Raw genomic sequence first — 8,052 nt, 5'->3', positions numbered from 1 at the left:
CATATTCCCCAGCACAATACAATGATGCTGCAACAACAACAACAACAACAAATAATAATAATAATAAATAAATAAATAAATAAATTCTTCTGGGAATTATAGAGACAGAACTACCTAAACTTATTCATGTAAGCTACTACAGTGGGAAGAATGTTACTTGCCCCAAAATGAAAAGAAGTAGTCCCAGCAAAGGAAGAACGGATACAAAAACGTACGGAATACGCAGTAATGGCAAAACTTACCGGAAAAATAAGAAATCAAGGTAACAAACTTTTTTATAAAAGAATGGAAATGGGTTTATTGAATATCTACAGATAATTTGTAAACAGGTAAAAACATTGTCAGGATTATTGTAATAACCTGCAGTTTCACAAGAGTATATATTTAAAGCAGATTAATAAGTGAGCAACTTAAGTTAATTCGGAATATGCAGAAGGTATTAAAAATAAATGCAAGGAACCGCAGAAAAGAGGGGGGGGTGGAAGTTGAGTTTCGAAATGATTGTAAAATTAGTGAGATGTATAAACCTGAAAAGCATAAATAAAGTTTAATAAATTGAATAAATAATAATAACAATAATGAATAATTTAATGATGATGCTGATGATTATGATGGTGATGATGATAATTTCTTATTCCTTTTCTTCCACTCTCCCTCTCCTTGTGCCATTTCCCTCCTCATCCATATCTTCGCCCCCCCCCCAAATCCCACCCTTCTTCCAGGGGACACCACCCCTAATCCCTTGTGCTGTAGTTTCAGGAGGGACAAATTATCGTTATTCTCATTACATTTACCCTCCTCCCCACTTCCCTGTTTCCTTGCTTCCCCCCCCCCAACATACCTCGCCCTCCTCCAGCCCCACAGCCAGGCAACTCTCCCCTCCCCGCCGCCCCACAGCCTTCCCAGGGGCTCCTCGCTCACCGGGGACGCGGAGAGGCAGGCGGGAGGCTCCTCGGACCCCGGAGCGGAGGCGCCTTCGGTGGCCGCGGACTCAGCCCAGCTCAGGAGAAGCTGAGGAGGCGGCGGCAGCGGCGGTGTTTGCTGCTGCTGCTGCCGACGCCCCGCCCCACATTCCAGCGCTGCCTCCTTCCGCCCCGCCCCGCGACGCACCACGTCCGCCCTTCTTGCGAAGGCGCACGGAGATGACATTATCGGAGGGGGGTGGGGTGGGGTGGGGAGGGAAAGGAAGCCTCGACGGCCATCTTGGCTCCTGGCAGAGTCTTTTCCCTTGCCCTCACCCCCGTTATAGAATAGAAACATACTTTCCAACATTTCTGAAAACAGACACGTCGTATTCAATAATAATAATAGTTGTTGTTGTTGCTGCTGCTGTTTTATTATTATTATTATTATTATTATTATTATTATTATTATTATTATTATTATATTTTTCTATTATTCCTATTACAGGTATTCTATTTATTTTCAGTTACAGGAGGTAGGTAGCCGTGTTGGTCTGCCATAGTCAAAACAAAATAAAAAATAGAAAAATAGAAAAATCCTTCCAGTAGAACCTTAGAGACCAACTGAGTTTGTTCTTGGTATGAGCTTTCTTGGGCATGCACACTTCTTCAGATACTTCAGGACGAGATGGTTGGACAGTGTTCTTGAAGCAACTAGCATGAGTTTGCCCAAACTGCGGGAGGCAGTGGAGGATAGGGGTGCCTGGCATGCTCTGATCTATGGGGTCACGAAGAGTCGGACACGACTGAACAACAACAGTTAATTCTCCTTATTTGACTGCCTTCCCCTTTGGAATTAACTATTTCATTGGCTGTTCCTTCCTGTGCTACTGTACATTTAACCATACATCTGACTGGAGTAGTTCTGAATTCTATGTTTGCTCGACCTCTCTCAATACCCCCTTCTTTAGTACTTTATTATTAAATTGACCAATTTCTATTGCACTCCCCAATTTCTATTGCACTTTGCTTACATAGGTAGTGAGGGACATCATCAATTCTTCCTTTGAACTGAAAATCTTTCACAGTCAGTATATTTCTTTTATGATTTTTTGTAATTATTTTTCAGTGTAGACCTATTTTGCTCCCTTTCAAAATCATCTCTTTCTAGGGGTGCAGGTTCAGCCATCTGTTCCATAATATTAAAAAACCTCCCATAGTCTATTTTATTTTATTTATATTTATTCAAAAGCGCAGGTGGCACTGTGGTCTAAACCACAGAGCCTAGGGCTTGCTGATCAGAAGGTCGGCAATTCGAATCCCCGGGACGGGGTAAGTTCCCGTTGCTCAGTCCCAGCTCCTGCTCACCTAGCAGTTCGAAAGCACGTCAAAGTGCAAGTAGATAAATAGGTACCGCTCCGGCGGGAAGGTAAACGGCGTTTCCGTGTGCTGCTCTGGTTCGCCAGAAGCGGCTTAGTCATGCTGGCAACATGACCCGGAAGCTATATGCCGGCTCCCTCGGCCAGTAAAGTGATATGAGCGCCACAACCCCGGAGTCGTCCACAACTGGACCTAATGGTCAGGGGTCCCTTTACCTTTACTATTCAAAAGAAGAGAAGAAGAAGAAGAAGAGTTTGGATTTGATATCCCGCTTTATCACTACCCGAAGGAGTCTCAAAGTGGCTAACATTCTCCTTTCCCTTCCTCCCCCACAACAAACACTCTGTGAGGTGAGTGGGGCTGAGAGACTTCAAAGAAGTGTGACTAGCCCAAGGTCACTGAGCAGCTGCATGTGGAGAAGCAGAGACGCGAACCTGGTTCACCAGATTACGCGTCTACCGCTCTTAATCACTACACCACACTGGCATATTAACATGTTAAAAAACATGTTAAAAATCTATTAAACTCTGCATACTCCTTTCCAGGCATAGGCAAACTCGGCCCTCCAGCTGTTTTGGGACTACAACTCCCATCATCCCTAGCTAACAGGACCAGTGGTCAGGGATGATGGGAGTTGTAGTCCCAAAACAGCTGGAGGGCCGAGTTTGCCTATGCCTGCTCCTTTCCCTTTGTGCTGATGGCATCCTAATAGCACAGGGATTATGTTGGCACTTAACCTCTCAGCACATAAATGCTGCTATTCCACTTAAGTATACTAGACGGTGTTACTTCAAACCCTGCATGGAGATAGAATTGTGGTAAATCCCACATTTCTAACCTTTTTGCTTCTGGAAAATTTGTCTTTTTTCTTGCAACTTTAAATCGTGCAGAATATTGTTAACCTGGGAAGGGAATTTACTACTAAGGAAGAAGCACTTCCTCTTTTTTTCAGTTTTTTCAGTTATTGTCCATTGCCCTTTTGCTAACTGGAGATAAGGGGAGCAGCACAAAGCCATTCTTTGTTTCAGGATCAATGTGGAGTTACGTTACAGCCAACTGCAGTTTTTATTGCCTTGAAACGCATCCACAGTCTGTTTAAAACCTTTAACCAGGATCCCAAGGTAAGCAGAGCCGATATAATTCTTATCCTCCGTTTATACCTTGGAGTAAACAAGTCAGGGATATTGGTGAGTCTGCTGTGGATTATTACTCATTTGCAAAACGTATCAGCCGTTACCCTATTCCAGTTAACAATGCAAAAACAGAGCAACCAAGCACTGTATTGAAAAACAGCTGGTGGTACAATGTCTCTCTACAAACGATAGATTGCAGAGCCTTTTGTGGAACGAGGGAGAAAAAATCATCTGGACACAACTTCCTACCTCTCTCCCTCCAGTTGCCAAGATTATCTATCATACTGCAAATCTCATAGAAATCTCAGAATTGTTGAGTTGGAAGGAACCCTGAATATTCAACCTTGGCATTGTCACCACTACGCTCTAACCAACATTGATAGAGGGACAGACATTTCATTTGACTCACGATTGTACAGCTGTGACAGGCAACCAGAGACCCCCTGGACCAAAGGGGACTCCCTGGAATTTCAGTTGACCCTCCTATCTGGTCAAGCAAGAGAGGCAAGAGAGGGATATGAGAAGGGAACATTGCGCATGGAATCAGGTCTTGCTGGCGTTCCATTTTGGTCTCATCCAGTGTTTCCCAACCGGGGGCCACAGGTGAAAATTGCATAAATGGGAGGGGGCACGGCACGGCACGAGACTAGGGGGGCACAGAGGGAAGTGAAAAGCAAAGAAAACAGTGAAGTGGCTGAGAAAAGAAAACGGAAACAGAGAAGTGAAGAAAACAGAAAACAGAGAAGCGGAGTGAACAGGGAAGTGACGGTGCTTCCCAGTGGTTGGAGCAAACGTGTGTTTTGCGGCAACATTTGTCACAGGCAAGGTGCATGGCTGCAGGAGCATTAGTGCGTGGGGTGCTGTTTCTTCGTGGAAGCATTGCTGCGAAAGGCATATTGTCGACGCATGCAATAGCTACTCGGCCTAACGCAGAATCGCCGTCACATAAATGACAGAGGCTATCTTCGGTTATCTGTCAGACCAGGTTGTTTCATAAGGGTCACAAACAATAATAAATAAAATAAAAACTGAAATATACTCGGAGTCAAGTGTGTATTTCATGCTCTTTATTCAGCTCATTGTAGCGAGGAATGCAGTTCCCCCAAAACGTCTGTTTTATATACACTATTTACACAATGGGCCCCACGTGATTGGCTAATTCCGCGATACTCCTGTATGCCAATCGGGTTGCGGATTCACTTCCACCTGGAGCTGGATTGGGTGGCGCCTGCAGACCAATCAGACTGCTGCATTCTGGATCCTATTGTTCTAGGACCAATCAGACTGCTGCATTCTGAATCCTATTGTTCTAGGACCAATCAGACTGCTGCATTTTTGATCCTATTCAACTCAGTACATAACCAAAACAAAACAAAACAAAACAAAACATTATAAACAAAACATTTAAATAGCGACCGGTAGTTACGATTTAAATAGTTACCGGTAGGACAGGGGGGACGGGGACAGGAGGGAAACAAGGTAGGAAGGGGGCAACAGTCGGAAAAAGGTGGAGAAACACTGGTCTAATCTACCATTTGCCCTTCCTTTCTCTAATTTGGCTTTTCATTTTTGTTTTTTGAAAAAGTTGTTGACCAGGGTCACATCCACACCAGACTTTTGAAGCACCCTTACACCTCTTTAGCAGTCATGCCTTCCTGACAAAGGATCCTGTGGACTGCAGTTGGTGAAGGATTCTGGCAAGTCTAGCTCTGAGAGGAGCCTCTTCTCAGCACCCTTAACAAACCACAGTTCCCAGGATTTTTGGGGGAGGAGCCACGAGTGTGAATGTGGTATAAAAAGAGCTTGAAATGTACAGATTTGAACCAGGACTATACAAAGTGTGTCTGCTGCTCTTTGCTTCCTGTCTTCCAATCTATAACATGGACCAATGAATATTATGCTGAGTAAGCCACACACTGTGGATCCCTTAAGAGCTTGAAGGACTGTCGCTTTTAAAACTGTACATTTGCTTTTAAGACTCATTATTTGGCTGTCTTGTCTCACGTACCAAGAAATGGCTTAATCGACTCAACAAGGCCTGCCGTCGCCCCACATGCCATTTGCCTTCATAATCTTTTGTCTTGGAAAGGTGGCCGTGTAAGCAATTAAAATGTCACAAAAACAAAGGATTGTTGTTTCCAGCTGGTAAATAGGCAGTGTAAAAAGTTCCCAGAGAAACAACAAAAATCTGAGGACTTTCCTTTTTTTCTCCAGATGACAGCCTAACCGAGAGGGCATATAGTACAGCACATGGATAGACAAACTAAGGCCCAGGGGCCGGATTCGGCCCAATCGCCTTCTAAATCCGGCCCGCGGACAGTCCAGGAATCAGCGTAGAATGAGTAGAATGTGTGCTTTTATTTAAAATGCATCTCTGGGTTATTTGTGGGGCATAGGAATTCGTTCATTTCCCCCCCCCCCAACTATATAGTCCAGCCCCCCACAAGGTCTGAGGGACAGTGGACCGCCCCCCTGCTGAAAACGTTTGCTGACCCCGATATAGCAGCAGGAAACTAGAATCATAGAATCATAGAGTTGGAAGAGACCACAAGGGCCATCCAGTCCAACAGATATTTTGTGTAGCTCACCTGCATAGCTGGCATAAAACAGCAGAACCGCATGAGCCAGATTTCAATCTTAGCAATTAGAAAAGGTTACAGGGTGATATTAATTTTTGCCACACGCACTGTACTGGAATTAGGGTAACACTACATCAAACAGCACTTTTACCTTTTAAGATGTTCAGTACTAGATTTTCTAAGGTCGCTTCCAGATGACCTGTTTACTGAACATTCATTCCAATTCATTTGTACAAAGTTTGGGAGAAGATTGCATGACGTTGGCTCTTTGTTGGGCATTCATTCTGATTTCGTTTGTGGGGAAGCTGTAGGACATCAAAAGTTAAGCAATTGGAGCCTCTGAGGGGAGCTTCCGGTTTGCCTGAGGAACGACGAAGGCGGCGGTGGGCGATGGGGGCTGCGCGGGGCCACTTGTAGGTGGCGCTGCTCTTGGGCGCCGTGGTGGTGGTGGCGGAAGGTGGTGGTGACAGTTCCCCTTCAGGGCTGGTGATGTGCGGCTCCGTGGTGAAGCTGCTCAACCCTCGGCACTGAGTCCACCTCCACTCGCTTGATGTCCGATACGGCTCCGGCAGCGGGCAGCAGTCAGTGACGGGGGTCACGACGGTCGACGACAGCAACAGCTACTGGCGGGTCCGGGGCAAGACAGACACGGTGTGTGAAAGGGGCACCCCTGTGCAGTGCGAGCATGTTGGGGCTTTTGTTTTAAACTGGAAAAGCCTCAAAAACAGTTTCGCACTTGGAAATGGTGTCCAGCTATGCTTCCTGCTGCGTTTCCCTGCTTCTCCAGTGCTCTTGCAGAGTTGTTCAAACTTCAAACATCTTCTTGCGCAACGGCGTGTGTGCCTTTCTTGCCAGCAAATAAACTCCACAGAGTCCAGCTTGTTTTAAGCAAGCAAGCTTTATTTACAAGCATAAATCACTCCCCGGAGATATGGACGACAAGTCTGCACTCCGGTCAAAAGTGAAAGTGAACAGAAAATAAACAGTGCGTCACATAAAGCACATAGGCTTTGTGATTTATGTGGCGCACACAGGCTGACCCACATCAATACCGGACGCAACCAGCACAGCCACCACTTCACATCCCGCCTCTCGGGCAACCAGGAGGTCAGCGCCTTTGGGGAGGATGGCGAGGGGGACTTCTTGGACGACTGGACTGTCCTGTGCAGGGGCAGCTACTGGGACAGGGACAGTGAGGTACGCTTCAAGCACTCCTCCACGGACGTGTTGCTCTCCATGACTGGTGAACAGTACAGGCGGCCCATTCATGGCCAAGAGGGAAGTCCACGGCATGTCCTACTCCAGCTAGGACAGCTACTGGAAGGCGATGGAATTGGAAGGGATTTTCATGAAGCCGTCCGAGTTCCTGAAGGCAGAAATCTACCACTCTGAGCTATGACAGCATCAAGGTTTCTCCCTCCTCCTCTGCCAACAGTCTGGTGTTCAGGGCCAGCAAGCCCCAGGTTGATCCTTAGACAGTTGAGGCTGCAGTTGCAGTGGTGCTAAGACGTTGTCCTGTCGTGGGAATACCAGGACAAAGGTTACCTGCCACTCCGTGTGCTGCCATTTGCAACTGCACAACAGTGTTCCCCCATCCCTCCTTCCCTGCACACCTATTGCTGATATTCAAGCACCCGTGTGCCTGGGAGTCAGCCATAAATAAATGCAGGTTATTCAAACAGGGGGGCAGGGGAGTTAAGCAATTGTTCTCTCACACTTCCCAGTGCATCTTCCTGTCAAGTTTCATTACTGAATTTTTTATTTTTATTTTATTGCAGGGGAGGGTGTTGAAGCAAGGTTGTTGCACTAGAGCTCAAAACCCACTTAATGACACAATCTGAATTCGCTGCTATGCCACTGACTCCCACCCACAGGACAGCAACAGCCTGGAAGTCTCCTTAGAGCAGATAGGAAAATGCTCCAGACCATTAATGAAAAAACATCCTGCTCATGGGAATGAAGCAGTACCCTATGTATGTATGTCTATTCAGAAATAAATCCAACTGAATTCAATGGGATTTACTCCCAGCGTTGCATTAAACACACATAAAATGTTGA

General features: G+C 46.0%; 1 pseudogene; it reads left to right on the top strand.

Annotated features, from left to right (window-relative positions):
* Window positions 1–4,245: 4,245 nt before the first annotated feature.
* LOC117048466 lies at window positions 4,246–7,483 on the top strand (annotated as a pseudogene).
* The last annotated feature ends 569 nt before the right edge of the window (window positions 7,484–8,052 follow it).

The sequence above is a fragment of the Lacerta agilis genome, chromosome 1 (assembly GCF_009819535.1).
Source record: "Lacerta agilis isolate rLacAgi1 chromosome 1, rLacAgi1.pri, whole genome shotgun sequence".
NCBI classification, from domain to species: Eukaryota; Metazoa; Chordata; class Lepidosauria; order Squamata; family Lacertidae; genus Lacerta; species Lacerta agilis.
Note: the sequence above shows the minus strand (reverse complement) of the source record. Positions and strands in the feature narration are given on the sequence as shown.